At 42.1% G+C, this 10,359-nt stretch overlaps 1 long non-coding RNA gene across 1 annotated transcript; it reads left to right on the top strand.

Annotated features, from left to right (window-relative positions):
- The first annotated feature begins 1,345 nt into the window (after positions 1-1,345).
- LOC123569565 (uncharacterized) lies at positions 1,346-9,313 on the top strand. The gene is made up of 4 exons (XR_010581980.2): positions 1,346-1,503; positions 4,229-4,329; positions 6,349-6,502; positions 9,131-9,313. It is a non-coding gene; the product is annotated as an uncharacterized lncRNA (long non-coding RNA).
- The last annotated feature ends 1,046 nt before the right edge of the window (positions 9,314-10,359 follow it).

Genomic DNA, 10,359 nt, shown 5'->3' with positions numbered 1-10,359 from the left:
CTGGGCTCTCTCTGCACCTGACGGTCCTTAATGCTTCATCATTTCCTGAAATGCTTTGTCCCCTCCTGTCTTCAGCCTGTGCTCTCATGGTTCCCTCCCAGAAGCCCCGGCTGTATCTCCATCCTTGCCCTTCAAGGCTCAGCTCACATGCCACCTCTTCCCTGAAGTCTTTACTAATACCGGCTGTTCGAATGAGTTTTTTTACTCTTCTCTGTTCTGGCAGCACCTTTCACAATGTACCCAGTATTCTGAGTTATCTGTGTACACAGATGTTTTCCCTGAAGACCCAGCACTTGGGGGACAGGGCTGGGTAACATCCTTCTCTGCAACTCTGAGAGCTATTAGCATGGTTTCTTGCTTCACGAATGAAGTGGGGATGGAATGTTCTAAGCACCTTCCCTGTGCTGAGTGATCACATGGCCCCTGTTCCAGCTTCACAGTCCTGCATGATGGAGATCATATATATGCTTCCCACTCCCACCCTGCTCCTTTTATTTATTTTTTTGTTTTTTTTTGTTTTCTTTTGTTTTGTTTGCGGCGGAGTCTCGCTCTGCGCCCAGGCTGGAGTGCAGTGGTGTGATCTCGGCTCACTGCAACCTCTGCCTCCCAGGTTGAAGAGATTCTCCTGCCTCAGCCTCCTGAGTAGCTGGGATTACAGACATCTGCCACAACGCCCAGCTAATCTATGTATTTTTAGTAGAGACAGGGTTTCACCATGTTGGTCAGGCTGGTCTCGAACTCTTGACCTCAGGCAATCCGCCGACCTCAGCCTCCCAAAGTGTGGGGATTACAGACTTGAGCCACCGTGCCTGGCCATCCTTTCTTCCTTCAAATAGAAGAAAGATAAGCCTGGAGAGATGAAGTAATCCACATAGTTGGGGAGTGACAGAAATGCTTTTCAAACTGAATCTTGTCTTCTACTGAGAAAATGCCTACCATGTGGGATCATGAATGACTTCTAATCCTATGGCCTTCCCATCCACCGTGTTGCCCCTAATGATTGTTTATTGAACAAGATTTCATAAAAAGATGGCACGGGACAGTGAAATTCACAATGGGCTCTCAACGTGCTCTTCCTCCAGCAAAACAATCCCCAAACATTTCTATTCAGGGGAAATTAGAGTAAAATATCAATTGAGGTCAATATTGAGCAGAAAAGTAAGTCATAGAGCAGCTGCCTAACAGAGATTGTAGGTGGAGGTGAGGGTTGGGTATAAATATTTTCTGCCTTGGTTATGGTGTGAGAGATTTCTTTTTTAGCAAAATGACCTATTGGAACTTTCAATTTTTAAGATGCAAAATCTCCTTGTTCTCTTCTCTTTCCTCATCACTGTTTAACTAACAGGATGGCTGCGTCCCTAAGGAAAGTTGACCATCGCCAGTGCCTGCCTCTTGGGTGCAATAGAAAGTATGACAGTAAGATAAAACCAGTCAGGGGAATCAAACCCAAAAGCCAGAAGAGGTCATTGGGAGGACCCTTGAATGAATGACTTTTCTTGCCACGTGAGTCATTTTCACTTGGTGGTTCTCAACTGTGCATTTGATGTGTTTGTACGGAAAAGCGACAAGGAAGTAGAGGCCCTTGGAATGCCACTGTCATCCTATAACTCCCTCACTCACCATCTGATATATGGGCTGCTCTGAGATGTCATTTCTGCCTCCTGGACAAGGCCCCAATGTCTAAAATGGTTTAAACAAGGGGACTTTATTGGAAACGTACAAAAAGAATTGGAGCAGGAAAGGAAAGGTGGAGAAGGCAGAAAGGCTCCCTACCTATACCGGGTAATGACCTGTGCATGTATTAAGGTGAGTGATATAAGACTCTACTCTCAACAAGGGAACTTCCAAAGCTTTGTATCATACACATATACTTATTGTTTACATAAGTTTATGGTGCATCCTTGCTGTGAGGGTTCTATTTGTCTAATACAAAACTTTCCCCACCAAAAAACCATCTTATGGACCCCTCGGAGCAATGCCTGGGATGCAGCACATTACAGTTCATCCTTTGTCTCTCTCCTTCTCCTCCTCTGGAACACAGTGGCCAGAAGGAAGATGGAACCACAGACCCAGGAATCTGAAAATCTCATTGTTGGTATTGTGCTGAACCCCTGTCAACTCCAGTGGGGATGGCACCAGGTTCAGGAGGCTGGAGACGAGACCCAGAGCCAGCAGATGAGACATGGGCTGGGGGCTTACATACAGGGGAGAGAGTCCGGTGGTGGTGGGCTGGGCAGGAGCTACTTGCAAAGAGCATGCAGTTTATGTAACATTTTCACTTAGCACCCTTCCCCTGACAGTCTCCACCTGGCAACCTTTGCTGGACTCCCAAACAAAGAGCCTTGATCCCTGCATGGCCCATGTTCCGCAGGAAGGGCTGGGCATTCTGATGTTCCTCACAGATAAAAAATGAATCTCTGCGTTGGCTCCTCCCAGATTCCTTAGCTTGGAACTCTGAAAACACAGTCAGGTGCATCTGCCATACAGCGTTGTTCTCAGGGTATGCGTAAGTTATTGCTATCAGGTGCATTTACCATACAGTTGGTAGAGAGGGGAGATCTCGAATTAGCCACCAACTGTTCCAAGTCCCTGCAGCTCCTTTCAGTCATCAACTCCTATTACACCAGATGGGATAAGGGCTGCAGTGGGTGGTGGCAAAAGAGGTACTTGGAGAGGGCGCTGATGCACAAGAAGAGGGAGGAGCTATACAAAGAGGCGAATACAGATCAGCCCGGGAGTTGTGACCTGTTCGATTTCCCACCGGGGCCGGTTCACCCCTCCTGAGGCAACCTGGTGGTCTCGTGCTCTCGGGAGGTCACCAAATTGATCATGTTGATGGTGAATTTAGTGCAGATGCCTGATCAGCCCAGAACTTCTGGACCCAAAGATCCTCTTATCTTAGGCACACGGGAATGAAATAATGTCTTTTGCACCAACTTGGATGGAGTTGGAGGCCATTATTCTATGTGAAGTAACTCAGGAATGGAAAACCAAATATTATACTTTCTCATTTATAAGTGGGACTTAAGCTATGAGGATGCAAAGGCATGAGTGATATAATGGACTTTGGGGACTTGGGGTGGGGAGAAGGTTGGGAGGGGGTTAGGGATAAAATACTGCATATTGGGTACACTGTTTGGATGGTGGGTGCACTAAAATCTCAGAAATCACCACTAAAGAACTTATCCATGTAACCAAAAGCCATCTATACCCCCAAAACTATTGAAATAATAAAAACGAAAAAAAAAAAACAAAACCAAAGAGGTGAATAAACAAAGCCTGGGAGAAGTACCCTGGCTGATTGCTTCTCAGTACATTTCAGACTGATTGACTCACTAGGAATGTGGGGACAAGAACCTTACCCCACCCTTCTAGAAGTCTCCCCAACTATACTTGTTTGAGACTATACATAATTTGGGCCAGGAGAGATTCAAATCATCTAGACCAGGTGTCAGCAAACTAAGACCAAGGCTAAAACTGACTTACTGCCTATATATATATTATATAATATGATATATAATATATATTATATATTATATAATATGATATATAATATATATTATATATTATATAATATGATATATAATATATATTATATATTATATAAAGTATATAATATATTATATATAGAAATATATAAATTTTATAAATACATACAATTATATACAATATATGTAAAATACAATATATATTATATATAAATATATATTTATAAAAACATATAAACAAAATATTATATATAAACATATATAATATATATTATAATATAATATATAATATAATATAAATATATATAATATATAATATAATATATATTATATTATAAATAATATAAAACATATATAATATTATGTAATATTATATGTAATATAATATGGCAACCAATGGGCATGGCTGTGTTCTAATATAATTATATATATATAATTTATATATTTTTTATATATATTATATATAATGTATTATATATAAACATATATAATATAATATATAATATATAATATATAAACATATATAATATATAATATAATATATAATATAATATATAATATAATATATAATAAATATAAAAAATATATAAATTATATATATATAATTAGAACACAGCCATGCCCATTGGTTGCCATATTATCTATGGCTGGTTTTGCCATACAACAATAGAGTTGAGAAGTTGCAACAAAGACTGTATGATCTGCAAAGCCTAAAATATCTGCTATCTGGCCCTTTCCAGGAAAACTGTAACCACTGAAAGTCTGCTGTTTCGATTCTGGGCAAGATGCTATGGCAGAAACGGGACCATGATGAACTACTTAGAAAAATACATAAGGCCATGTGAGCTCTTAAACAAGTTTTTGGTTATATATAAAGTAGAAAATAAAGAGCCACCCCTAATTCTATCACCCTCTAGTAAGAACTGTTAATATTTTGCTGTGTTTGCATTTAGCTGTCTCTGTACACATATAAAAATAAAAGTATATATAATTACATAATTAAAATCCTACTGTGTTTAGTTTTGTATCTTCTATATGTTTGTGTTTTACAGTTTTTGGTGACCATTTTAAATGTCCTTGAAAATGCCTTGTTAACATGACTTTTAATAACTTTTTAATATATGTCACGACATCATTTGACTTCTAGGTAATTTTTGGTTATTCCTAATTCAAAATATTGTTTGCTATATCAAACAGCATGAACAGAAATTTTTGTCTGATTCTTTGATTATTTCCTTGAGATAGATTCCCAGAAGTGGAATTACTGGGTTAAAGGGTAAGGACAATTTTCAGGGTCTTGATAACATATTGCCAAATTGCTTTCCAGAAAGATTGTACCAATTTATGTTCCCACCAGCAATGTACGAAATTGCCACCTTACCCTACTCTCACCAGCACTGTGCACTATCATTTTAAAAAGTTACCAAATTGATAGGCAAAAATTGCATTTTGTTGTTTTGATTTGAATTTCTTTGATTACTGGTGAGGTTAAACATTTTTTTCATATGTTAAACACTTCTTCGTATGTTTATGGCCAAAGGGAATCTTAATAATGGTCTTCAAGTGTGCAAAGGGGTTATTTAGTAGATTGGGACCAGCTGTTCTCAAAAAGAAACTGGAAACATTTAAACTTCAGCAAGAAAGCAATAGGCCAAAGGTTCTTCAGTGAAAGATGGTCCTAAGAGTGGTCAAACTCTACTGAAACTTATGATACAGCTCAGCATCTCTTTACTCAAGGTGCAAGGAGAACCAAGAAAAATAGTTGTAAATTGCTGGGTGCTTGTAAGTGCTAGAGATACTGCTCACATGTACATATGTTTGCATTTAAATGCTCACAAAAGCCCTACAAGAAACATGGGACTTAGACATAATTTATTATTGATTATCCAAAGTAGGATTGGAATCTTCATCGTAAAATCCTGGATTCATAACCATTCTGCTATAATGCCTCTGAGAGAACAGAAAATGAACTTTTCTGGCTCAAAGGTTTTGCAAATTCTTCATAAAATGAAGGAAACGTGAATTCACCTCCCAACCCCTCAGCATGACATCTTCTCTCCAGCACAAATCACAGCCTAGTTGTTTGCTGCATAAACCTTTTATTGGCTGCCCTTTCCTTAGGACGAGAGCAAAACCTTTGACTTGACCCGTACCATCAGCCTGGACTCTGCTGATTCCTGCCCTCACCTCTAGTTTGCTTCTCTTCAGCCCACCTACTGGACTAGATCCCTATCTATCTCAGGACATCTTGCAAAAGTTGTTCCCTTTGCAGAAACTGTCTCCTTACCACCAGTCTCTAACCACCACATGTGTGCATGCATGCATACACACACAAAAACATACATGGTTCTCTTGATATGTCTTGTATTTCTCCTTCAAAGAAATATTGTGTGATTATTTGATGAATGCCTGTCTCTCCCACTGGGACCATCAGTTTAGAAATGATGTGGATATGCTCACCAAGTTATTTGCAGAGCTTAGCAGAGTGGGATAGAAGAGGTATGGAACAAATATTTATTGACTAAATGGACGAATGAGTGAGTGAATGAATATAAGCTCCCTGCTACTATACCTGGGCTGTGCATGTTCTCAGTATTACATCCAACCTGGTCCTGGTTTTTCCCTCTGCCTATCCTATCCCTCTTTTTACCCCTAACCAAACAGCTTTCCTAACCTCTTCAGCCCCTCCGATTGTCAGCTCATTTGGAAGTTCATGGAGGGTAGGAACAGCCTCTCATTTCTTCAGTGGCTGTCTCAGCGTCTAGCAAGGGGCCGTGGACTTAGTCAGTACCCAGCGTTTATACTGAGTGAATTCATTTGGACAACTGCTGGCTATCAACCTGCCTCCTTCTTTTTGCAGACCCACGCCGGAGACCTCACCAGGTGCACATATTTCCTGCTGCTGAATGGCTTAGACTGGGATTTGCAAGGAATCACGAAGTTCAAGACCTCTGCCTTTCTTTTAGAAGAAGGCACCAGCTGGTTCTCCAATGTTGAAGGTCTTCTCCAGAGATGTGAGTTCATTCCAGGACCCATGCCAGCATTTAAACAGTGCTCTGATCCTTTGTTCAGGGCAAGATAATCAGATGGTCAGTGCAGAGGACTCCCCATGATACCAATTCTGGCAGTGGTTGGGCAGGGTTTGCTCTTGTGATCAGACACAAGGTGAACCTGGGCAGGGATTTTTGGTTGTTTTTATTTAAGGATATCCCAGACCCTTTGAGCAGTATCCGGCACATAGCAGTACTCAAAATTGGATGGATGAATCTATATATTCCTGGGCCACAGGGGCATGCAGAAGGAGTGAAAACACAAGAAGGAAGACATTGTTTTGGCTGCTGACATTTCCTGAGAGAGCTGAGGAGTCCCCTTCATTTCAGGCATGGGACCCAGATGGCTGAGTGATGGGTGAACAGCCCTTTTTCTCCAGCTCTGCATGCCTCATTCCCAACCCTCTATCCTGAGCTCCAGGGAAGGCCCTCATGCGATTTAGCATCAGAGCTCTAATTAGATGACTTTCTTACTCTGGGCACATGTCTGGACCTTCTGGGCCACTGGTGGAGGAATAGAGGAAGAAACCCCAGCCCCTCTGGTGTGTGGTGGTCTGGGCCCCTTCAACTTGGCCACTTCCGTATCCCAACCCCAAGCACACCTGATCACCATATCCCTGGTACTCCCATGGAATGGCTGTGATGGTACCTGGATCAACGCATACATTTGGGCATCTGCATAGCGCCATATTGTTTTCCGTTTATAACGTATCTATTTTGTTATCCATCTATGCACCTGTTAATCACTCACTCATCACAAGGTCTCTGAGACTATACTACATTTTAATTATGTTTCTAGGGATGAATGGTGATACAAACCTGAATGAGACACCTCTGTAGCATTTGGGGCTTCTCTGTACCCATCCTCATTCACTGTCCATGTCAGGGAAGCAGGGAGGGTGGTGTGGAGCAGGGACTAGGGCCAGACATCTCTGGGTTGGAATATGGGTCTGCCACCTGCTCTGTGACTCTGCAGCTTAGAGAGGTTAAAGGACATTGAAACATAGAGTTGATAATAGTACCTATGTCATGAGGTTATAGAGAAACACAGAGAAAGCCATCAATTAAGTTAATGGTTGGTATTTTTATTTACAGACCTTAAGGTGTGGGGAGATTACAACTTGCTTAAGGTCTCATAGCTAGAAGATGTCAGAGTGATAACTCAAACCATGTCACGTGACTCTAAGCCCAAAGAGGCCTCTAGAAGGTTGTTTGATCTTCTGAAGGAAGCACAAATCACCATTCCAACATGAAAGATGGAGAAACTTAAGTCCAGAGAGATTTAAAGGACTTGTCAAAGGCAATGAAACAAGTGGTATGTGAGCTTAGGTCTCCTGGCTTCCAGTCCAATGTTCTTCGAATATGATTTTCAGCCACTGGGAAGGCCAAATGGTACATGAGAGTAAGTCACTTAGGATAAAATAAAAGTCCATGCTAAAAATAGCCTTCCACCTTGCAAATGAATGGGATTTCCCTGAAGGAAAGATAGACTGCTGTAGAACACCATAAAGTTAGCTTTCTGAGATCCTTTGTCTACCCAGTGTCTACCCAGCTAGTACACAGTGTGCAGCCACTCTGCATGGGAAGTTCTGGGAAGGGTTTCAACCAGCACACTCACTCCTGCTGGTTGTGACCAGCAGGACAATTGCTGAGCCACATTCTGAGCACCTTCACGTGGAAGTGGGATCTTACAGAAATCTAGGGCATAAAGGAGACAGGGATATTAGACCCTGGCTACTTTAACATACTTACTTTACAGATGAGGAAACTGAGGCCCACGGAGGATAAATGACTTGCTCAAGGTTAGCCAGTTGGTCAATGGCAAAGATTAAACCAGAATCCAGGTCTTCTCTCTCCAGCCAGAGTCTTCAAGTAAAGTCCCTAGGAGGTCAAGCCAACTCTTGCTGCTGCTGCCAGTCTAAGGACAGATGTGGCCACTTTCTCCAAAGTATCTCAGAAAGCTAACTTCATGGCGTTCTACAGAAGTCCTAGCTTTCCTTCAGGGGAACCCTACTCATTTGCAAGATGGAAGGCTATCTTTAGCATGGACTTTTATTTTCTCCTAAGTGACTTACTCTCTCATGTACCGTTTGGCCTTCACAGCAGCTGAAAAGACAGTTCCTAGGAAAATCTAGAACATTTATGCTTATGTGTGTTGCAGTTCTCCTTAGTGAGTAGAAGGGCAGAAGCCCATAGTGGGTGGTGTTTAGACTGGGAGGAGGGAGACGCTGGAGTCAGCCAGGGAGTGAGGACTAGGTATGTTCCTTTCAAGTGGGATTTGTTCAATTGCAAGTGAGAAAAAAGCTAAACTTAAACTAGACTTAAAAAAAAGAAATCCATTGGCTCATTTAAGAACTACCACAACTCCTTCAGGCACAGCTTGATCTAGAGATTTAAATCATGTTAAATCATTTAAACTACTTTATTTGCCTCCATCTGTGGTGGAGACCTTTGGGATTCATTCTTAAGTAGTTCTTACCTTCTGGGTCACATTGGACGGCCATATTTCCCTGTCCCTTTGAGTTTAGGCAAGTCACATGACAACTTCTAGCCAATAAAATGAGTGTATTATGTCTCTATTTCCCACTTCAGGAACTCTGAAAGCCGCATGTTGAGATGGCCTCATTACAGATGGAGAGCGCCTGAACCCCCAAGTTAAGGAACAGCAGAAGAGAGTTGCCCTGGAAAATCATCTGACCCACATTGGACTTTATGTGAGGGAGAAATAAACCTTTATTATGTTAAGCTACACAATAATAATAATAATAATAACAATAATTGTGTTTATTTGTTACCTCAGCTTAGCATGGCCTTCCTACCTGACACACATCTCTGGGTTTTGCTCTTCTCCGCATTGGTTTAATTCTCAGGAAGGTTCTCCCTCCGGGCTCCTGGGCTCACACCCCCATGTCCAGCAGAATGAGCCACTTCTCTAGATTCATGAACCATGAATCTAGACAGGGCAGCCTGAGGAATGTGCTGACTGGCCAGGCATGGGTCAGGTGCCCTCCAGGGCAAGACTGATACTGGGTTTTCCAGAGAAAAATGGGGACACTGGTATCAGAAGAAAGGTGAGCATCAAGACCAAGATGTCCACACAGGTCTGGTGAGTCCCCACCTCAGTGATAGTCCCCCTGCACGGCCATGGATGAAGGTTGGCCTTGCAGCTAAAACCCAGGCTCTGGAAGCCCATGCTCTCACCCTGGTTCTCAATCACTTACTATAGGTACCATCTTGAGCATGTAGGTGAAACTCTTTAAGACTCAGTCTTCTCACCTGCAAATAGTAATAATTATGGCACCTGATTGCAATGACCTGAGCAAGGCTAGCTGGCTCTTGAGGGCAGCAGTTGAGCAGGAAGGGGAACTCTACGTGGACTCCTGTGAACCCCAGGAATAAAAGCCTAGGACACACCAAGACGCCTCTGATGATCACCACTACTACCCTTCTTGAACAGGAAAATATTCTCAAAACAGATCTTCCTTTTGTAAACCTTTGAGCCCAGGGCAGCACAGAAGTTTGCAGGTTTTCATCTCGTGCTTCTCTTCTCCACTCCTGTCTTTTACACTTAAGGTAACTGCAAAGCAAGATAAGGTTCTAAAGTGAGCACTCTTTGTGGGGTATTATTTATGGGCAGCAGATGGGACAGAGACTATTTCCCCTTCCAGGGGACTCAGGGTCTCTGGTATAAAAATGTAGGACTGGGGTGGTGAGAGTTCAGAGGGTGGAAATGGTGATTGGCTTCTGAATTTGCAGGCACAGCCAGATGGTTCTGATGTCGACATTACCCTTCCCAGGCTCACTGCCATCACTTGTGGGGA

The sequence above is a fragment of the Macaca fascicularis genome, chromosome 16, assembly GCF_037993035.2.
Source record: "Macaca fascicularis isolate 582-1 chromosome 16, T2T-MFA8v1.1".
NCBI classification, from domain to species: Eukaryota; Metazoa; Chordata; class Mammalia; order Primates; family Cercopithecidae; genus Macaca; species Macaca fascicularis.
This window is presented reverse-complemented; position numbering and strand designations above follow the sequence as displayed.